Source organism: Canis aureus, chromosome 7 (genome assembly GCF_053574225.1).
Source record: "Canis aureus isolate CA01 chromosome 7, VMU_Caureus_v.1.0, whole genome shotgun sequence".
In the NCBI taxonomy this organism is placed as follows: Eukaryota; Metazoa; Chordata; class Mammalia; order Carnivora; family Canidae; genus Canis; species Canis aureus.
This window is the reverse complement of record NC_135617.1, coordinates 60131453-60154587: the sequence shown is the minus strand read 5'-3', so window position 1 is coordinate 60154587 and position 23135 is coordinate 60131453. Positions and strand designations below refer to the sequence as shown.

Here is a 23135-nt window from a genome sequence, read left to right as displayed (position 1 = left end):
GAGAAAGGGGGAAGGAAGGAATCTCTAGGCCCTTGGCTTCTCTTTGAGGGATGCTCTCTGGTTGAGGAGCTTCCTGGTGACTAGGACTACCTGGGCCTTGTCCATCCTTTGCACCCCAGTACCAGGCACAGGAAAGTACAGAGTAGTTCCTCCTGACAAAGTTGAGAAGTCTGAATTGAACCTGAGGACCCTGAGTACCAAGAAGCCAGATCCCAGGCTCAGGGAAAAAGTGGCCTCAGACTCCAGACCCACAGTGAGTGTACCAAGAGTGGGGTGGGGTCAAAGGCTGCCATGGGGACAGGTGGAGGCCAAGGGCAGTGTGGGACACCAGCCCGGGGCTCATGGCTGGCCGAGGCTCCATGTGCCCCTTGAGGGAGAGAGGTGCAGGGCAGACCAGGCAAGGCTGAGGTCTGTCCCTCCAGTGGGATCAAAGCCTGGGGAGGAAGGAGAAGCTCAGGGAAGGGAGGCCCAGAGGACAGAGAGGCTCCCCACCACCCCTGCAAGGTGGTGCACAGCCACCCAATATTGCCCCAGCCCAGCAGGAGCAGCTGGGAATGGATGAGGATCCCTGTCTCAGGAAGGCAGGTGAGTTTCCATGAGTAAATCTTTTCTAGCGTCAAACCAAAACTTGTATCTCGAGCCCAGCAAGCAAAGCTACCACTTTCTCCCTCCAGAACAGCAAAAACCTAAAAGGCACTGTGGACAGACCCACCACATGACATCCTTTTCTCCTTCAGTCAGCCTTCAGGGGCTGGTTGCTGTGGCCGAAGAGCAGTGGTGAGGCAGGTTAGGGTGAGAGAGACTTTCTTCTGAGCCCCCATTGAACTCCGTGTTCGACTGTGACATTCTTGCCCAAGAAGATGAAGTGCCAGGGTCAGGGCTCAATGGTGGGGTGGGATACAACCCTGAAGAAGGAGACAGAAGTCAGAGAGACCCCCACACGTCCATGCAGGGTAATAGTTAATTGCCAGGGCTTGAGTAAATGCTGTGGCAGGAAGCCCCAACCAATCCCCGCTGCTCCCATGGTTTCAAAACCTAGCGGGGTCAGGGACAGTCAGAAGTCACAAGGCCAGCTCAGGGAGGACATTTTCCCTTCAGGATGAGAAGGTTCTCTCAGGGAATGGGTCCCAGGCCTCTTGCCTAGAGGCCTAGAGCTGGAGAGAGCTGCTGATGTAATTGCTCCCTCTTGTGGGGCAGGGGGTGGAGCTGGCCGGGGCCCAGGGGGTGTGCCTGCCATGACAGGGGCCTGGCCAATGGCAGGGCCAGGGAGGAAAGGAACCTCTCCCGGATATTTCTATTATCTTGAGGAGAAAGGGAGGCGGGAAGAAAATTTGGCTGAAAAGCAAACTGAACTTGCAACTTGGTTTAATAACCAAATCCCAGTTCTCTGTGGGCCAGAGCTCCCCCTCTCCGTCCCCTCCCGGGAAATTCAGGTCAGGCTTGGGGCTGGGAACTGGAAAGCCTAGCCTCTCAAGGCCCGCCCCCAAACAGCCTACAGCCCCAGAAGTGAGATCCCTCTGCCCTGGAATTCTGGCCAGGTGGGGAAAATGCAGGGTCCCTCCCCAGTCCTAGAGAAGACGGGGGCTCCCAGAGATGGGGGCTGCATTTTCCACCCCCTGACTGGTGGGGCGGGGGGTGAACGGTTTAAAGAAAGGCTGCCCTGACTGAAGGCTTCCCCACCACTTACCCATGCACTCACACACATTCATATACACATTCACACGCCCATGGACACACATGCACGCCAACACACACATAATATACTCACTCATCTGCCATCACACGCACTCACATGCTCATATACGTACGCCCACACATACACACACACTGAGACACCTACACACACACTCGCCCCTGGGGGTTAGGACCAGGCTGGGTAGGAGAGGGGCCTTCTGGGAGAATGGCATGGCTAGTAGCTGCCAAGGGGAGGGTGGGCAGAAGCCTGGGACTGGGCAGGGAGCCCAAGAGTCTGGGGGTGGTGCTGAGAGCCACCATGCTGTGACAGGGGCAGGGACGTGAATGGAGTGGACATTGCTCCTGCCCCCTTCCAGGGCCTGCCTCTGGCCAGGCCAGCCTCCATTCCCGGCATTGTCTCGGGTGCCTTGGGCAGGGTTCCCAGGCCTGGCTGCACTGAGGGATTGGCCAAACAGCCGTCCTGTGCCCTCTAATTCCCCTCTCCCCTTGCAAGGGAGGGTTGTATGGGGAAGTGGAGAAGAAGGAAGGTTCCTGAATCACTGTATCCCATCCCCCAGCCCACATAGGTGGCCTGCAAAGGAGCTCAACGGGGGAGGATAGCCCCAGAGGCCCAGATTCCTCAAACCCCCATCCTTCCCAGGCCAGAAAGCCTTAGAAGTCCAGCTCACCTCCACCCATCCCCTCGACCATGACATTCACTCTTGCCCTCATCCCTGGGGTTCCATTGGCTGTTTTCACAAGCTGGGCTTAGTCTGGGGTAAGCTGTTCTCCTTCCCCACATCCCCTCTCCCAAGCAATGGGATCTTAGCTCTGATCCACGGGAATCACATGGTTTTACTCTTAAAGACCAAATTAATCACCTAGGGGGAGGGGGATGCAAGTACTAATGGATTAATGCAAAGCAGCTCCTTCTCTGACACCTGGCTCTTCCCTGCCTCATCCAAGAGGTTTCCCGCCTGCTTCTGGCAGCCTTTGCCTAGAATGGGGCTCCTCATCTCTCCCTGATGGTGCCAGGCAGTTCAGCCGCCATCACAAGTGGGTGCACCTCAGCCAGAGGAAGGGACCCCGTGAACAAGAAGACCAGCCCACACGGCCTCCCTTATGGGCCTCAGGCAACACTCCCCAGTGGGCCCTATAGAATAACAAGAAGGCCACCATCCTGCCTTAGCTTGTGTCCAGGAGGCACTCCTCCCTGCCCTGGAGCTGAACCTGGTACAGGAATTCCCTCTGACACCCTCCAATGTGATCACCACCTGAGCCAAAGCAATTTTTCCAAAACACAAACCAAATTCCATCCATCCTGTCCAGCCTGTCAAAAATTTCCCAGTGCCCTCCACACAAGTCCTTAATGTAGCACAACACATGGGACCTGGTCCCTGCTGCCACTATACCTCACCTCCACTGCCTACCAGATGCCACGATCTTCCCCCACTGAGATGACACCCCCCGCCATTCCAGGACACCTCCTCTCCTTCCAGGCTTTTCCTCCCAGCTCACTCATCAGCATGGAGGTCTCTGCCCCCCACCCCCATCCCACTGGGGTCTAAAGCAGAAGCCCTCCTCTCTGTTTTCATGGGGCCCCCATCTCTTCCCTCCTGACACTAATCAGTGTGTTGGGGTGGCCTGTTTGCTCATCAGCCTTCCCATATAAACCAGGAGCTCCAGGAGGGAAGAGATACATCTGTCCTGCTCAGCATTAAGCCCTCAGCCCCAAGCATAGCTCCTGGCACAGAAGAGGTACTAGGTAAACGCAAATGAACAATAAATGAGTGAGAGAGTAAACAGCCCCTAACTGCCCAGCCTTTAGGGCCAAGATGCACAGGTCTTCCAGGGCTGGCGGGGGCAAGCATGCCCACACCCCTCCGCTCTTCCCCCTCAACCCACTGCTGCATAACTCAGGAAAGTCGGTTCCCCGCCCTCTGGGAGGAATCATCTAGATAGTCCCTTCCCTCTCCAAGCTCCACACCTTTTAAGGCTCAGCTCCAATCAGGGATCCCACTTCAGGGAGCCACCCAACTACCTTCACTCTTGCTCCAAGACCTCACCTGCTCCAAACAGACGCTACCTAGGCTGTGCCAAGAGGTTCACCCTGGGCTGGATCCCCTGGAAGGGTGGATAAGCCTGGTCTAGACTTGGGAGTGGGGGGAGTACGGGGAGGCAGGGTTCAGAAAGCCAGGGCTCTATCATTTCCCCCCTCAGTCCCTAGACTCTGCTGGGGAACTCCAGGACCTGGAAAATGACTTCAGAGGAGAAAGGCCTCAGTGTGGAAGGAGAGGAGGTGTCAGCCAAGCAGGTGGGATCTTAAGAGAGGAAAGATCTAAGATCAGACATCAGAAGCCAGACTCACAGCCCTGTGGCAGGAACCCAGGGAAGACGGGGAAGAGCCCGGCAGGAGAAGAAAGCAATGGAGGCTTCTACCCATCTTCTTCCGCTGCTGCTTAGCTGGGGCTTCTAGGGCAGTGAGGGGCTTATTGTAAGGGCAGAGCTATGTGTGCATCCATCCTACCCCCTGGATCCCTGCCTGCCCTCATCCCACATCTCCTGGCAGTGGCTTGGTTGCCCTACACTCAGTCACCAATGTTCTCAGTACCTAGCTGCAGGGTTGGTTTTATTTTATTTATTTATTCATGAGAGACACAGAGAGAGACAGAGACATAGACAAGGGAGAAGCAGGCTCCCCGTGGGGAGCCCGATCCCAGGACCCCGGGATCACGACCTGAGCCAAAGGCAGATGCTCAACCACTGAGCCAGCCAGGTGCTCCTCTTCTTACCATTCTTTTTGCGGATACTATTCATCTAGGGAAATGAAGCCTGCTGTCTCAATTAAATATAGTAGCTTCATCTCCCCTGCAAGATCCCCTTGCCCAACAACTCTCTGAGGCCCCCTTTGCCTATAGGATAAAGATCCACATTCTCCACTTTCCAATTTTATCTCTCTTATGCTGGTCTTCTCAGAGTTCCCCCCAACACAGTGTTTGTCTACCCGCCTCCATGCTCCTTGGCTTCTGCTCTTCTCTCCCTATGGAGTGCCCTCCCCCTAGTGCTACCTTTGTAGTTAGTTCTATCCTTCCAGACCAAACCATGGTACTAACTCCCACGTGAGGCCTCCCTCCTCGGCCAAGCCAGAACTGATCTCTCTCCTTCCCTGTAAGGGATTTGGTTTACACCAAATGCCATGACAATTCCTGGCACGGAGTTGGAGTTCATGAAATAAAAGTTGTAATAACCACACCCTGAGCTCTAAGCGTTCTGTATTCCCTGACTCATTGAATACTGACTTGTTGTTGTGCTACTTTACTATTCCCATCTTCCAGATGGATAAACCAAGGCATATGCCAAGTATCTTGCCCAAGTCAGCATCAGACCAGGGTCTGAACCAGCAACCTGATGTCAGAGCCCACATCCATGCCTCTAAACACCATGAGGAATGGAGCCACATCCACCTATTCACCTATATCACCCCTACCCTGCTCCCTGCCCAGCCCAGGACCTGGTTTAGGAAATATTTGATAGTCATGACACTCACACACCTCCAGCCTCCTGAACACACTCAGCTCACTGTGCTGGGAGTTCCTCTAGAGTGAACCCCACAGGCTGGCTCAAGGTCCCAGGAAACGTGGCCCAACAGCCTCACGGGGCTGGATCCACACACACCATCCTCGGGCAACAGAGTGCCAAACGAGGGCTGGGAAAAAAATGGGGCAGCAGCCCTTTGGCCACAGCACAAGCCTGCCTGGTGGTATGCTTGCTGATTGCATTGGCTGCTGGCCGAGGTTGTGATTAATGCATCCATTGTTGGTATGACAGAGTGTGGGGAGAGCCCAGGGTGGAGTATGAAAGGAAGCAGGCAGGAGCATCAAAGTCCAGGCACAAGGGACTCTAGGGACCATGTAACCCAATTGTTCAGTTCCATTTAACAGATGAGAAAATTGAGGCCCCAGAGCTGGAACGACTTGCCTGAAGCTGAAGAGCACAGCAAAGCCTTGCAAAAAAGCACCAGCACTTCTGAGCCTTTTCTCCTCAGCCTGCCTCCGGGCCTGGGCCCCATCTCTCCCCCTGAAGAGGTTTATAATTAGCCCTGCGCAGCCCAGTAACCAAGAGGCCCAAACTCTTCCGTGATCCCAGCAGAGGAAGGGGTGCCCTCAGACAGCTCCACCAGGCTGCCATGCCCAGCCAGCAGCAGGCCCTACAACCAGAACCAGGAGAGAAGTTGGGAGAAGGCCAGCCGCTAATTGTGGAAAATAAATCAAGGACATCTAAACCATGCAGTTGAAGAAAGGCCAGTTGCACGTAGACATGTTTCCTTTTGTGCCCTTGCTCACCCAGTTTAATTGTTAATTGAAAGCCATGAGTTATATAAGTTATGTGGATACCAAAGAAGGAGTTGAATGAGCTCTTGAGAATAAACTGAGTGGTTTTCAGGATGAGGAGAGGTCTTAGAAAAGTAGGTGGTTGAGGAAGGCAACTGACCCTAAGAGGGCAACCAAGACAAAACTGTCCCCTAGTGACAGCAGTCTGGATCTGCAGATACATCGCTCAGATTTTTAGAGCACAAGGACATGTATTCAAGTTGCTGATTCTTCACAAAATCTCAAAGAAAGTCAAGAGTTGTGCCACCATATTGATTTCTTCGTTTTTTTTTTTTTTTAATTTTTATTTATTTATGATAGTCACACAGAGAGAGAGAGAGAGAGGCAGAGACACAGGCAGAGGGAGAAGCAGGCTCCATGCACCGGGAGCCCGACGTGGGACTCGATCCCGGGTCTCCAGGATCGCGCCCTGGGCCAAAGGCAGGCGATAAACCGCTGCACCACCCAGGGATCCCGATTTCTTCGTTTAATAAGGAGACAAAACCTCTCTCATCTCTGACCCTGAACTAATTGAGGACAAGGCTGTGTTGTCTCCCTGTCAGACTGGGGTCTCTGAAGATAGGACTGGGGCTCCCCTCAGACTGGGGCTCCCCGAGGGCAGGGCTTTGCCTCCCCTCAGACTGGGGCTCCCCGAGGGCAGGGCTGTGTCTCCCCTCAGACTGGGGCTCCCTGGGGGCTGTGTCTCCCTCAGACTGGGGCTCCCTGAGGGCAAGACTGTGTCTCCCCTCAGACTGGGGCTCCCTGAGGGCAAGACTGTGTCTCCCCTCAGACTGGGGCTCCCTGGGGGCAGGGCTGTGTCTCCCCTCAGACTGGGGCTCCCTGAGGGCAAGACTGTGTCTCCCCTCAGACTGGGGCTCCCTGAGGGCAAGACTGTGCCTCCCCTCACACTGGGGCTCCCTGGGGGCAGGGCTGTGCCTCCCCTCAGACTGGGGGTCCCTGAAGGCAGGGCTGTATCTCCCCCTCAAACTAGGTCTGAACTGCATTTTCCCTAAAAGACTAAGGACTCCCTGAAAACAGGAGCTATGTTGTTTCATTCCCTTCCCTGAGGCAGGGGCAGGGTCTCTCCACTAAATCAAGCCCACTTTACTCCAACCAAACTGAGTTGAGGAACCAGGGACCTAGAGCCACCTGTCACTGCAGGAAAATCTCAGGACCTGGTGAGGGGAATGGGAAGGGTTAAAAAGTTGCAGCTACAGGGACACCTTTCTCATTAGCTGCCCTCCCCCTGCTGTCTGCTGCCAGGGCTCGGTTGGGCCTCTGATGGGTTCCAGCTGACAGCTGGGCCTCCTTCATTCTGACCCTCGGGCGGCGGTGTCCTGTAATGACCCCACCACCGGTACCCTTCGTCACCCAAGCCAGGGAGGGCTGGTATCAAGATGCAGTGGGATGCAGGGAGGGAGGGGCAGCCCTGCCTTCGGAGAGGGGGAGAGCAGAGTACAAGTGTTCTGGGGGCTTGGGGTTCTATTAACTCTCTCGGAGGCCCAGAGTGGAGTGACAGGAGCCACCCTGCCTACAAGGGATAGTTTCTTCCACTGCCACCACCTCTGGGGGAGAGGCCCTCACATAGCCTCCAGCCTGGGCAGAGGCCCATGGCTCCCCCAGCTCCTCCTTGACCGTGAGTCATTCCCAGCAGCCTTTGAGAGCAGAAGCAGCAAATGCCATCCCACTGTCTGAGGAGAGCAGGGACAAACTATAGTACTGGCCAGACATAGGTGCCCAACACAGGAACACTGACCTGGTCTGGATGCGGAGGCTCAGACTTGCCCCCTAAGAAATCTCCGGTTTGGTTTCCCAAACATGGTCCCCTGCCCTACATCCCTTCATGCCCAGCTCTCTAACATTCTAGTGTCTTTCTCACTTACGCCCTTGTCCCTTACCCACGCCTCCTCTTAGCATCCTCCGGCCGTTCAGGACTCATCTCAAATGTCACCTCTCCTGGGAAGCTCCCCTGCTCTCCTGGATCTCTCCCCCTTTGCACACCCTCAGTGCCACGGGCATCCTTTTATCTGCTCTCCATGTCTGTTCTCTGACTAGAAAAGGGCAGCAGGGACTGTATTCCATTCCTCTCTGTATTCCCAACACCCGGCACAGTGCCTAGCATATACTAGGAGCTCATGGTAGCATTTCCAAACACAGATCCAACCAGAAGTTAAATAAAATCACTCAGACCCTAATAACCAATATTTACTGGTCCCAGCTGCTTCCAAAATCCTACCAACTATTCCTGGACAGGCCTAGGAGTTTTCTCATCTGATGTAATGACATTGTGCCAAAACTCCCCCAGGACCACCCACAAAGGGCATGGTGGATGTGCCTGAGCCCTCGAGGTGCCAAAGCTGCTAGTGGTCTGTGGTAAGAGGGGGGGAATGCATCACCCTCTCCATTCTCCTGCGAAAGAATCCAAAAGCAGAGCTTCCTGTGCTTGGCTTCAGAAGTTTAGGAGACAGTGTACAGTGGATATGACGGACTAGATCTCAATCCATTCCATCCTCTGCTAGGTGCCCTCCTAGACTGCAGAAACAAGAAAAGTAAAAACAAAACAAAACAAGACAAAATAAAATAAAACACTACATTTGTCAGTATCTCTTGCTGTCAGGATTCAGGATGTAATTCAGAGTTAGCTAATCAGATGTACTTGCATAAGATTTAAAAGGCTGAGCTTCTACAGCTCCTGCTGCTTTCTGGGAAAGGTGCAGGGGTGTTTTTTTTTTCTTCTTGTTCTTGTTGTTTTGCTGCAGTGCTGGCAGAAAGGGTCAAGAAGGGGAGGTCTATACCTTAAGAAGGCAGAAAAATCTCAAATAAACAACCTAACTTTGCATCTAAAGGAGCTAAGAAAGAAGAACAAACAAAATCCAAAATCAGAAGAAAGGAGGAACTAATAAAGATTAGAGTAGAAATAAATGAGATAGAAACAACAGCAAAAACACTAGAATCTCTTCAATAAATGGTGCTGGGAAAATTGGACATCCACATGCAGAAGAATGAAACTAGACCACTCTATTTCACCATACACAAAGATAAACTCAAAATGGATGAAAGATCTAAATGTGAGACAAGATTCCATCAAAATCCTAGAGAAGAACACAGGCAACACCCTTTTTGAACTCGGCCATAGTAACTTCTTGCAAGATACATCCACGAAGGCAAAAGAAACAAAAGCAAAAATGAACTATTGGGACTTCATCAAGATAAGAAGCTTTTGCACAGCAAAGGATACAGTCAACAAAACTCAAAGACAACCTACAGAATGGGAGAAGATATTTGCAAATGACATATCAGATAAAGGGCTAGTTTCCAAGATCTATAAAGAACTTATTAAACTCAACACCATAGAAACAAACAATCCAATCATGAAATGGGCAAAAGACATGAACAGAAACCTCACAGAGGAAGACATAGACATGGCCAACATGCACATGAGAAAATGCTCTGCATCACTTACCATCAGGGAAATACAAATCAAAACCACAATGAGATACCACCTCACACCAGTGAGAATGGGAAAAATTAACAAGGCAGGAAACCACAAATGTTGGAGAGGATGTGGAGAAAAGGGAACCCTCTTACACTGTTGGTGGGAATGTGAACTGGTGCAGCCACTGTGGAAAACTGTGTGGAGGTTCCTCAAACAGTTAAAAATATACCTGCCCTACGACCCAGCAATTGCACTGTTGGGGATTTACCCCAAAGATACAAATGCAATGAAACGCTGGGACACCTGCACCCCGATGTTTCTAGCAGCAATGGCCACGATAGCCAAACTGTGGAAGGAGCCTCGGTGTCCAACGAAAGATGAATGGATAAAGAAGATGTGGTTTATGTATACAATGGAATATTACTCAGCTATTAGAAATGACAAATACCCACCATTTGCTTCAACGTGGATGGAACTGGAGGGTATTATGCTGAGTGAAGTAAGTCAGTCGGAGAAGGACAAACATTATATGTTCTCATTCATTTGGGGAATATAAATAATAGTGAAAGGGAAAATAAGGGAAGGGAGAAGAAATGTGTGGGAAATATCAGAAAGGGAGACAGAACATAAAGACTGCTAACTCTGGGAAACGAACTAGGGGTGGTAGAAGGGGAGGAGGGCGGGGGGTGGGAGTGAACGGGTGACGGGCACTGGGTGTTATTCTGTATGTTAGAAAATTGAACACCAATAAAAAAAAAATAAAAAAAATAAAAAAAAAAAGAGAATTACATGTCAATATCTCTGATGAACATGGATGCAAAAATACTCAACAAAATATTAGCAAACCAAATCCAACAATACATTAAAAAAAAACATTCAACATGATTTATTGTGGGATTTATTCCAGGGATGCAAGAGTGGTTTGATGTTTGCAAATCAATCAATGTGATACATCACATCAATAAGAGAAAGGATAAAAAATAATTTCAATAGATGAAAAGAAAAGCATTTGACAACATCCATTCATGATTAAAGTAAAACATCCATTCATGATAAAAACCCTCAACAAAGTAGGTCAGGAACGAGACAAGGATGCCAACTCTCATCGCTTTTACTCAACATAGTATTGGAAGTCCTAGCCACAGCAATCAGACAAGAAGAAGAAAAAAAAAGCATCCAAATTAGTAAGGAAGGAAGAAATAAAACTTTCACTATTTTCAGATGACACAATAACATATATTAACAAAGTAGGTATAGAGGGAACATACCTAAACATACTGAGGGCCATCTACAAAAATCCCACAGCTAACATCATCCTTAATGGGGAAAAAGTGAGAACTTTTCTCCTTAGGTCAGGAACAAGACAAGAATGTTAAATCTTGTCACTTTTATCCAACACAGTACTGGAAGTCCTAGCCACAGCAATCAGACAAGAAAAAGAAAAAAAAAAAAGGCATCCAAATTGGTAAGGAAGAAATAAAACTTTCACTATTTGCAGATGACATAATAATATATATAGAAAACCCTAGAGGCCCCTGAGTGGCCTTCAGCTCACTGAAGATGATCCCAGAATCCTGGGATGAAGCCCCAGATTGGGCTCCCTGCTAGTCAGGGAGTCTGCTTCTCTCTCTGCCCCTCACCCCACTCATGCTCTCTCTCACTCACTTGTTCTGTCTCTCAAATAAACAAACAAAATCTTTCAAAAAAGAAAACCCTAACAACTCTGCAAAAAAACTCCTAGAACTGATAAAGGAATTCAGTAAGGTCACAGGATACAAAATCAATATACAAAAATCCACTGCATTTCTATATACTAATAATGAAGCAGCAGAAAGAGAAATTAAGAAAACAATCCCATTTACAATTGCACCAAAAATAATAAAATACCTAGGAACAAATTTAAACAAGGCGTGAAAGTCCTATACTTGGGTACCTATAAAACATTGATGAAAGAAATTGAAGATGAGCACTTGGGTAGCTTAGCCAGTTAAGCATCTGACTCTTTTTGATTATGGCTCAGGTAATAATCTCAGGGTTGTGAGACTGAGCCTTGAGCTAAGTACAGAGCCTGCCTGAGATTCTCTTTCTCTCCCTCTGCACACACCCCCAACTCTCGAAAGAAAGGAAAGGAAAGGAAAGGAAAGGAAAGGAAAGGAAAGGAAAGGAAAGGAAAGGAAAGGAAAGGAAAGGAAAGGAAAGGAAAGGAAAGAGAAAGAAAGAAAGAGAAAGAAAGAAAGAAAGAAAGAAAGAAAGAAAGAAAGAAAGAAAGAGAAATTGAAGACAACACAAACAAATGGAAAGACATTCCATGCTTATGGAGTAGAAGAACAAATATTGTTAAAATGTCCATACTAGGGCGCCTGGATGGCTCAGTGGTTGAACATCTGCCTTTGACTCAGGTCATGATCCCACGGTCCTGGGATCAAGTCCCACATCAGTCTCCCTGGAGGGAGCCTGCTTCTCCCACTACCTGTGTCTCTACCTCTCTCTGTGTCTCTCATGAATAAATAAATAAAGTCTTTAAAAAATAAATAAATAAAATAAAATGCCCATACCACCCAAAGCAATCTAAAGGTTTAACGCAATCCCTATCAAAATACCAGCTTCATTGTTCACAGAACTAGCATAAACAATCCTAAAATTTGTATGGAACCACGGAAGACCCCAAATAGCCAAAGCAATCTTTTTTTTTTTTTTTAACATTTTATTTATTGGGACACCTGAGTGGTTCAGTGTTGAGCATCTGCCTTCAGCTCAGGGCGTGATCCCGGGGTCCTGGGATCGAATCCCGTACCGGGCTCCTCACAGGGAGCCTGCTTCTCCCTCTGTCTGTGTCTCTGTCTCTCTCTCTGTGTCTCTCATGAGTAAAAAAATAAAATATTTTTTAAAAGATTTTATTTATTTGAGAGAGAGAGATAGAGCTCTCATGCATGAGTAGGAGGAGGGGCAGAGGGAGAGGGATAAGCATACTCCCCACTGAGCAGGGAGTCCAAGGGGAGGCTCAATCCCAGGACCCCAGGATATTGACCTGAGCCAAAGGTAGAGATCTAACCAACTGAGCCACCTAAGTGTCCCTAGCCAAAGCAATCTTGAAAAAGAAAAACAAAGCTGAAGGATTCACAATTCAAAATTTCAAGTTATATTACAAAGCTATAGTGATCAAAGCTGTGTGGTACTGGCACAAAAATAGGCACATAGATCAGTGCAACAGAATAGAAAGCTAGAAATAAACCCACAATTCTATAGTGAGTTAATATTCAACAAAACAGAAAAGAATATTCAATGGGAAAACGTCTCTTCAACAAATGGTTCTGGGAAAACTGGACACGCAAAAGAATGAAACTGGACCACTTTCTTGCACCATACACAATAATAAACTCAAAATGGATTAAGGACATAAATATGAGACCTGAAACCATAAAAATCCTAGAAGAGAGCACAGGCAATAATTTCTCTGACGTTGGCTATAACAACATCTTTTTATTTGTGTCTCCTGAGGCAAGGGAAGCAAAAGCAAAAAATAAACTATTGGGACTATATCAAAACAAAAAACTTCTGCACAACAAAGGAAACAAACAACAAACTAAAAGACAACATACAGAATAAGTGAAGAAATTTGCCAATGACATATCCAACAAAGAGTTAGTATCCAAAATATTTAAAGAACTTCTACAACTCAACACCAAAAAAATCAAATAATCCAACTAAAAACTAAAAATGGGTAGAAGAGATGAAGAGACACTTCTCCAAAGAAGACATCCATATGGCCAAAAAATGAAAGATGCACAACATCATTCATCATCAGGAAAATACAAATCAAAACTACAATGAATGACATATCACCTCACACCTGTCAGAATTGCTAAAACCAACAACACTGGAAACAACAGGTGTTGGTGAGGATGTGGAGGAAGGGGAACCCTCTTGTACTGCTGGTGGGAATACAAACTTGTGCAGCCACTGTGGAAAACAATATGGAGGTCTCTCAAAACATTAAAAATAGAATCACCGTATGATCTAGAAATCACACAACAGAGTATTTACCCAAAGAATACAAAAAACACTAATTTGAAGAGATAGATGCACCCCTATGTTTATTGCAGCATTATTTACAATAGCCAAATTATGGAAGTAACCCAAGTGTCCATCAACTGATGAATGGATAAATAAGATGTGGTGTATATACACAATGGAATACTATTGAGCCATTAAAAAAGAATGAAATCCTGCCATTTGCAATGACCTGGATGGAGCTAGAGGATATAATGCTAAGCGAAACAAGCCAGTCAGAGAAAGATAAATGCCATATTATTTCACTAATATGTGGAACTTAAGAAATAAAGCAAACAGACAAAGGGAAAAGAAAGAGAGACAAACTGAAAAAAAAAAAAAACAGACAACTATAGAGAACAAACAGATGGTTGTCAGTGGGGAGATAGGTGGCGGAATGGGTGAAATAGGTGAAGGATATAAGAGTACACTATCTTGGGATGCCTGGGTGGCTCAGCGGTTGAGTGCCTGCCTTTGGCCCAGGGTGGGATCCTGGAGTGCCAGGATTGAGTCCCGCATTGGACTACCTGAATGGAGCCTGCTTCTCTCTCTGCCTATGTCTCTGCCTCTCTCTCTCTCTCTCTCTTTCTGTGTGTCTCATGAATAAATAAAATATTTTTTTTTAAAAAAAGAGTACACTTATCTTGATTGAATACTGAGTAGAATATGGAAATGCTGAATCACTATATTATACACCTGAAACTAATATGACATTGTATGTTAACTACACCGGGATTAAAATAAAATTTTAAAAAAGAAAAAGGAGGAGGAAGAGGAGAAGAAGGATCCTAGCAGGTACAGCGTGGAATTGGCAATGGGAGCAGCTTCCTGATCATGACATTCCATGTGGTTCTGGAGTTGGTGACCTCACGATCACTAAAGACAGAGCAGCCCCTTTGGTGGCCCAGTTCTGCAGTGTGGCATTAAGAACTGTTCTTGAAAACTCAATCTTGAGTCCCTGTCTTTGGCCTTCTAGTAGTTCTGCAGAGTTTCATACTCTGTAATAAATCCCTTCCATTTAAACCCATCAGAGTGGTCTCTGTTCCCTGCAGAGTCCTGGTGCACCGGGCTTTGTATTCTACTCCCAGCTCCCTCTCCTGCTGTTTCTCAGACTCAGATTCAGGTCTACTAGAGAGCCAGACCAGGGCAAATCCTGTGACAACTGCCTGCCCTGCTTAGAGCTGCCCTTACTTGTCTTTTGACCATGAAGCACAGTCACTCAGCCAAGATTGTCTCCCAGCTGTCTCTTCTCTTTGGAGGGTTTTCTTCTAGGAGTTTCCGTAGAACCCTTGTGCATGTCTGAATCCCAGTCTAGAATGGTAGGTAGATGTTCATTTCATATCAGTTCTGAGCGGTTGGTGTAGTGATGATCTGAACCGGTAAGTGGTAAAGTGTGAGGCTGCTTCTGGACTTGGAAGGAGAGAGAGCTCTGACCGGCTAGTATGCCTGCCATGGTGAAGTGGAAACCGACAGTATACAGGCTGTGTGACTGCTACCATGTTTGAAGAAGTGGATTGAAGGTCCTTCCTGCTTAGGACATTCAGCCATATGCTCCCCAGGCAGCTACCCAGCTCGAATGCCACCCCGCAGCTTTCTGACACTACCTGCCCATTTTCCCACCTAAACATTTGTTCATTGACCCAGTGTACCAACTATTCTCGATGCTTCCTGATTCCTGTCTCCAACTTACATCCCCAACCCATTGCTCCAATATTCCCACTAGCTCATGTTCACCAGGGTGCTGACCTGGAGCTGAAATGGACTAATCCCTAAGTCCACACCTCCTCCAGGAAGAGCATTGACCTCTAGGCTCCCCAAAGGCCCTTCTTCACACGTCTCTGTGCCCAGTCAGCACTGATCACTTGGGAAGTGCTCGATAAACCCATGGATCAATGAAAGGATACACAGATTGCTGGGGAATGATTTCACCAACCTCTGGTTTCCTTTTCCCATTCTTGCCTCCTGCCCATTCCTGCACTCAAATACCTTTGTTGACACTGGTGTCTGACCTCCCAAATCTCCAGGAAGCTTGCACACAGTGGGGCCCTCTGCATCCCATCTGAGTCACCGTTGAACCCAAATCTAGCCTGCTGCGAAGCCAGCTGTGGTGGGACAGAGATGGGGTCTTTTGGGGGCCCCTAGGATTTCTTTTGAGGGAGAAGGGCCAACCTCTGGGAATAGTAGAGTTGGGGGCAGGAGGAGTTGTAAGTCATTTTCCCGGGATGAAAACAATCCCTGAGCCCACCCCACAGCATCCTCACTCTGGGCTCTTGCTCACCAGCCACACTGTTTCCACTTAAAGGGAAACAGATGGTGTGGTCAACTGGGGTGTCCTAGTGGGCTCTGGCCCTCATTAAGGCCAATGGTGGGGACAATGAGTGATTTACTGGGTTGTAAACAGCAGCTCAAGGGGGGCCAGTGCCCTCTCGCGCACAGCCCCTGAGGACTGACGGAGCAGTGGACAGTGGCCACCGGTCTTAGGCCATGGGGTCAGGTTGGAGTTCAGATGGGAGTCTCCTCACCTCTCCCAATCACTGGATCTGAGCCAAGGCAGTCTGGAGCAGCCAGAGTCCAGCGACAGCTCCTGGGGGGTCCAGATGCTAACAGCTGGAAAAAGTGAATACTGACCTAGGAGTAGGGGAGAGGAAGAGCGGGGTGGAGGCAGCAACCACAGAGCAGCAGGGACACCCAGGGTAGGATGGGCAGGAGTTGCTGGAGCCTGGGAGACTGCAGAGGTATAACTGGGGCCTGCATCTTTGCACCACAGCACAGAGCTCTGTGCAGACAGCCCAGCCCCAGAACCTTCCACAGAGGCACATGAAGGAAAGGCAAATTCATCCCTCTCCCCAAGGAGCCCTGTGCCAGAGAGAAGAAGTAGTTAAGAGCCAAGCTGCATGGGTTCAAGCTCCAGACCTGCCCATCACTGGCCTGTGTAACCCCTCTGTGCCTTGACTTCCCCATCTGTAAAATGGAACATTTCCTCATGAGAATTGCCTCCTTAGTGGACTCCGAACAGTCCCTGGCACATAGTGCTATGTGTTTGGTTTAGGTGATCATTTTTAAGGTTAGAGTCCCTCTGTTGGTAAACTGAGGGGGGGGGGGGGATTTTCACCCTTCCCTATTGCCAGCAGCAACAGCAGCCTCTGAGAGGCTTCTCCTTGCACATCCATCATTCCCAACCTCTGAGTCTCCCCTCTCACCCCAAATGGTGAAAGGGACAAGGGGCCCCAACTCTAACCAGAAAGTGAATGAACCAGCCAAATCCCAAAGACAGCCTGGCTGAACACAGAGAGTGAACACTGTTTACAGGGCACCTGCTATGCGTCAGACTTGAAGCTGGTGCTTATCTGCACTCTGCCACTTAGTTCAAGGTAGGTATTGCTGTCCCATTCCACAGACATGAAGCCACGTCCTTGAGAATAAATGTCTGAGGGACACCTGGGTGGCTCAGTGGTTGAGTGTCTGCCTTTGGCTCAGGGTGTGATCCCTGGTCCGGGGATTGAGTCCCACATTGGGCTTCCCACAGGGAGCCTGCTTCTCCCTCTCCTTCTGTCTCTGGCTATCTGTGTGTGTCTCTCATGAATAAATAAATAAAATCTTAAAAAAAGAAAAAAAATAATAAATGTCTGAAATCACTCAGAGAGCAAGAGGAGGAGCTACGGTCAGAACTCAAGACTTCCTGCCTCCAGAATCTCTTTCCTCAAAAGCAGAGTGTGATCCCCAGCCATCGGTCACAAGCACTGAGGGACTTTTTTTTTTTTTTTTTTTTGAGAGAGAGAGAGAGAGAGAGAAAGGGAGAGTGCTTGTGTGAGGGGGCAGAGGGAGAGGGAGAAAGAGAATCTTAACCAGGTTCCACACCCAACACAGAGCCCAATTCCATGACCCTGAGATCATGACCTGAGCTGAAATCAAGAATCAGAGGCTTGATTGACTAAGGCACCCATTGGAGAACTAAGATTCTTCTAGACCCAAAAACTTCCAGTATCTGTAAATAGGACCAAGAGCCTATATTTAAATATAATACCTGTCCCCAGGTTTGGACTCCCACCCACCCAGTGCAGCCCCCATCTCAGATGACAGGCCCACAGGCTGCAGAAGGAAAAGGGAGACAGAGCCCAATTGACCTGCACTGGTTATTTCTGGGGGATGGAAGCATCCCTGCCTCTGTGCCCCCTTTCATCCCCAGGATTCCTCACTCTCTCTCCTAGAACCAGGGTCTAAACAGGCAGAAAAGAGGCAAGAAAAAAGGGCAAGAAACATGTCTCCAAAATGTTTTAAATTCTTTTTTTTTTTAAGATTTTATTTATTTGGGGATCTCTGGGTGGCTCAGCGGTTTGGCACCTGCCTTCGGCCTGGGGCGTGGTCCTGGAGTCCCGAGATGGAGTCCCACATCGGGGTCCCTGCATGGAACCTGCTTCTCCCTCTGCCTGTGTCTCTGTTCACCCCCATCTCTCATGAATAAATAAATAAATCTTTTTATTTATTTATTCATGAGAGACACAGAGAGGGAGAGGCAGAGACACAGGCAGAGGGAGAAGCAGGCTCCATGCAGGGAGCCCAATGTGGGACTCAATGCCGGGACCCCAGGGTCACGTCCTAAGCTGAAGGCAGATGCTCAACTGCTGAGCCACCCAGGCGTCCCTCCAACGTGTTTTAGAGGTGGGAGTTCCAGAGCACAGGGATGAGAGGAGCAACAGGGTCAGTGGGGCCACCTCCTCCATCCATTGCGAGGGTTCAAGTAGAACGCAGAAAGGACTCACACGCCCGACAGCGCCAGGACCCCATCAGCTGGGGTGGAAGCCCAGCTCTGCCGTGGGGAGCTCCTTTTAGACTGGCCCCCCTTCTCATGGCACAAGGGGATCCCTCTTCCCACTCTGACATCTCCCCCAAACACCCCCGGACACGATGGGAGAGCCGCCCCAGGCTCCTTGTGCTGCGGGGCAGCAGACGCTGGTCTTCAGTAAGGAGTGGAAAAGGATCAGCACACATCACATCACGCTTGGCACGGCCCCCATTGGCGGGCAGTGTGCCATTGTGTCAGCCAGCCATCTCCCTGCAGAACCTTTGTCGGCGGAGGAGGGGCTGCCAGGGGAATCGGCCCCCACTAGGAACGGCCCAGACTCAAGAAGCCCCCCTGACTGCCACCCCTGCCCCCAGGCCCTGTCTTCTCTGGGTCCACTTGGTGATTCCTGTTTATTTGTGTGACTATTTGCTTTCAGTTTCTCCTTCTCCAGGCTCTGTGAGAGCAGGGCTGAGTCTATGGGGGTCACCAGCACATCCTGAGCACCTGGCACATTTGTGGAATGATGGATGACTTGAATGAAAGTGCCACATCCCAGTCCACACCCCTGCCCTTAGCACAGAACTTACAGGTGTTCAGGGTTCAGATTCAGCAGGATGGTCAAGTTTAAAGAAGCCCATCTTGGCAGAGCTGGTAACTCAAGGTCAACCCCAGAGCAATGGCAAAGCAGTTAATCAAGGAAGACTTCCTGGTGGAGATGGGTAGGGAGTGGAGGCGGCTAGTCTCACATCTGTTTTTCCTGGTCGGCACCTGTTTCCGGCGGGAACTCCCAGAGGGCAGAGGTCATGTCTGGGTCTCAGGGCCATCCCCAGCATAACCCCACTGCGCATGCCTGCCTCACTGTCAACTGCCAGCTGTGACTCATGGCTCATGAGCCTTTCCTCTTGACTAGAGATCAGGGAGCAGTTATTACAGTAACATTACTAACCACATGTCGTGGCTGTGGCCATGCTTACGCTCAGTGCTCCTCCCCCAACCCCGGGCCAGAGCAATTGTCTCACCCTTGGGGTCAGCAAGCAAGGACAAGACTACCCTCTAGAGGGAGGGGGATGGGCTTGATGGCTCTGGTCTGCCTGAGAAGCCCAGAATCTGGACCTTTCCCTCCGAGCTGCTGGCACACCCTCTCCCATCACCCCAAAGCAGCCTCCTGGGGTAGGAGTTAGACCTCTGCTGCATTCTCTTCCAGGATGGGCAGGAGGAAGAAAGGGAAAATGGTGGGGGCTTCCCTATCTCTGCCCTTCCTCGCCACTGGGTCTAGGATGCTCACAGGCTGGGGAAAGCTGCACCCAGGGATGTGGCCGTAGTGGCCAACTCCTGGCATCAGCAGAAATCCCCACGCCTGTCAACAGACCCTGTTCAGACACGTTCCCTGACCATGCCATTGAGTAAGTGTTGAGGAGACACCTGCGGATGGAGGTCACACCCCTGCCTGTCCTCTCCTCCCAGACAGGCCCCTCCTGGGGCCCAGACCATTCCAGTTCCTCCTGTCAGACCATGAAAAGGCACATGGCATTCACTCCTACAGGGGACACTCAACGGGAAAGAAAGGAATACACAGGAACTGGCCTGGGCACTCTTAGAAGTTACCCAACTTCTCTGGGCCTCAATTTCTTCAACTGTAAAATGGTACTTAAGGCCTGCTCCTGTCATGAAAATAAATGAGCACACTGGCCTGGATCTGCCATGGAGACAGACTGTGTGTGAACAACAGCCAGTGGCAACCTGTCTTGGCACTGCATGCTGCCATTAACAGTTTGGGGTGGTTAATACAGCAGTCCCCCCTTAGGTGGGGTATACTTCAAAGACCCTCAGTAGATGCCTGCAACCACAGACAGAACCAAACTCTATGTATGTATACCATGTTGTTCCTAGACACACATACCATGAGAGTTTGTCAGTTAAGCACAGTAAGAGATTGACAATAATAACTAATAATAAAATAAAACAATTATAACAATACAATGCAATAAAAGTTATGTGAGTGTGGTCTCTCTCTCTCAAAATATCTTACTGTACCGCACTCTTCCTTCTGTGATGATGAGAGATGATAACATGCCCACGTGATGACATGCAGTGAGGAAAATAATGAAGGCATCAGAATGCAGAGTAAGGCTACCATTGACCTTCTGACCCTATATCAGAAGGAAAATCATCTGTTTCCAAATTGCAGTTGACCGCACATAACTCAAACCTCAAAAAGTGAAATCGCAGAGGGGCGCCTGGGTGGCTCAGTCAGTTAAGCATCTGCCTTGAGCTCAGGTCATGATCCCAGCCTGGGATAGAGCCTCATCTTTGCTCAACAGGGAGCCTGCTTCTCCCTCTCCCTCTGCTGCTCCCCCTGCTTGTGCTCCCTCTCTCTGTCAAAAAAAAAAAAAAAAAAAAAACAGTGGATAAGGCATGGGACTGCTATACTAAGTATCAAGAAGAACTGAGGCTTCAGAGTTGCTTGAAGAAGGGATTTGGGAAGGCCCTACCTCCTCTCTGCCAACTGCAGACTAAAGAGAACAAGGGCCTGTGACAGACACTCCCCCAACATCCATTGTTCCCTGCTCTCCCCTAGTTTTCAGCCAGAACCCCATGACAGAGAGGCTCTACTGCTCAGCCTCCCTTGCAGCTAGATGTGGCTGGGTGACCACGTCTGGCCAGTGGGATGCAAGCAGCGTGTGTACGATGTCCAGGAAGTGTCCAGGGAAGGGGTATGTGCTGTTTCAAGCCTTTCTTCCTCCCTTCTACTGGCTAGAGGTCCAGCAACCATCTTGAGCAATGAAGTGACCTTGGAAATGAAAACTATACCCAGCAGATCAATAAGAGAGAAGGAGCTGAGTCCCTGACAGTCTGTAATATTCCAATCAGCCCGGGGATGTTTACCTACAGACTTCAAGTACAGGAGCAAAAAATTCATCTCTATCTTATATAGATGGAACTTAACTCTGATACAGGCCCCTCCTCTGGTAGAATCACCTCCAGCCCCATGTGAGGGTAGGTGGTGTAAAGAAGAGTTGTCCAGGATGGGACATCCCCACAAGGAGCGTTCCCTCCTGCATGCCCTGCAAGGTCAGGAGCAGTTTGGTTGGGAGGACCTGAGCTCCAGGAGGAACTAGGGATGGATGAATGGTGGAGGTAGAAAAGAAAGGAAGGGAGGAAGAGAAGGAGGGAGGAGTCAGGCAAGCGGGTGAAATGAGGAAAGATATCCAGAAGGAAGGAAATATCCCCAAGGCAAATGCTTCAGGTGACAGCCAGTCAGGTTTCATGGTATGGGAAGAGCAGCATGGTCAACCTGACCCACTGCCCATGTCCAATTGTTTTCCCATCTGTACTTTGGGAACAGGCCTTACTTACTATCTCACTATTCAAGGCAAGGGTGAAGCAATTTTTTTTTTAAACCCCCACCAAATCAGTGTGGCATCGTGTCAATACAGCCCCCAGCCGGGCCCCTCACTCTGGTGCTCCTGGGATTCCTCACCTGTATAGTGGGGATGACAGTAGAATTCCCTGCAGCTGATTGCCGTGAGGATTTGGAGGGGCAGGCAATTCCTGCAGTGTGCTTCCCGCTGCATCTGCTCCCGGACAAGGCACAGGAAACTGACAGTTCTCATTCTTGCTGCTGTTGAAATCCTGCCCAGGTGGAAGGAACAAAGAATTGCCGTGAAGTGAGCCTAGGGAAAGAGACCGAGGCTCCTCACTCCAGAACAACAGCCAGCCCTGAGGGACTCTAAATATCAGGGAACGTGAATGCCGTGGGAAAGCCATATCTTACCCACCCACCCCCACCCCCACCCACCCCCAGTAGGATCCTTCCTTGTCCTGCCTAGAAAAGCACAAGGCTGCCTTCAATGCTTTGGTGGTTAGACAAGATAATGTGCAAGGGATGCCCTTCCCCAAACTTCCCAATAAAAAAACGGGGGTTACTCTAGGAGCACAACCACTGTTAAGGAAAAGAAGGGACTTTACAGGGGGAACTAAGTGCTGTCATGTCTCCTTGGAGCAGCAATCGAGAAAAAAAAAAAAAAGAACCTTACATGAAAGTCACTGTGATTCTGGGTGGCCTAAGGAGAATTCTGACTGCCCACAAGATGAACTCTGAAGTGCAGGGAGCTGCAGAAAGAGTCAGGAATGAAAGCGTTTTGCAATTCTAAGAGCAACCTCCAACCAGCAGCTGAACCTTGGAGCCTGGGCTCCCACCTCCACAGAGCCAGACAAGGTCATGATTTGGGACGTGTGTTTAGGAATCATACAGCCATGAGTTTGAGGCTGCATTGGAGGACGTTACTAAATTGCGCACCTCTGTTTGTTCTTGTTTAAAACAAAACCAAGCCAAAAACAAAACTGAGCTGGGCTCAGAGAGCCACCAGGATTAATTCAGTGGATGCCAGCTGAGAGCCTGGCACCCAGGACAAGCTCCGTAAATATTCTCTAGTAGGTTGCTATTTTTCTCCTGTCTGGGCAGGAATCGGACTGAAAAGATCTCTTCGAGTTCTTTTCAAGTCTAGAATTCCTTGATTCCATAATCCTGTGGTCTTCTGATTCTGATTCTCGGATCTGAGGATTGGGTATGATATGACTAGATGGCTCTGCAGTGCGCAGCCCTGGCCCAGCACCCGGCGGTCCAGCCTGCAGCCCACATCATTTTGCTTCTGTGAGTGGGTTTCACCCTGCCCATCATGTGCCCCCCAGCCCCCTGGCAGCCCCATGGCCACAGGTGGCCCTGCCAGCTAGCTCTGACCCCTGCAGCACACCTTCACCTACAGTCAGGGCAGCACAAGCCCCTCTGGCTGACTTCCTCACACCTACAGTCCCCTGACAA

The 23135-nt window shown here is 49.4% G+C and overlaps 1 long non-coding RNA gene across 2 annotated transcripts; it reads right to left on the bottom strand.

Annotated features, from left to right (window-relative positions):
* Positions 1 to 721: 721 nt before the first annotated feature.
* On the bottom strand, positions 722 to 22690 carry LOC144316877 (uncharacterized). 2 transcript variants are annotated; one of them, XR_013382710.1, is made up of 3 exons: positions 22351 to 22690; positions 21795 to 21946; positions 722 to 905 (listed from the first exon to the last, which is right to left on the bottom strand). It is a non-coding gene; the product is annotated as an uncharacterized LOC144316877 (long non-coding RNA). The 2 variants fall into 2 exon arrangements; XR_013382711.1 differs by lacking the exon at positions 722 to 905 and adding an exon at positions 18093 to 20688.
* Positions 22691 to 23135: the final 445 nt, after the last annotated feature.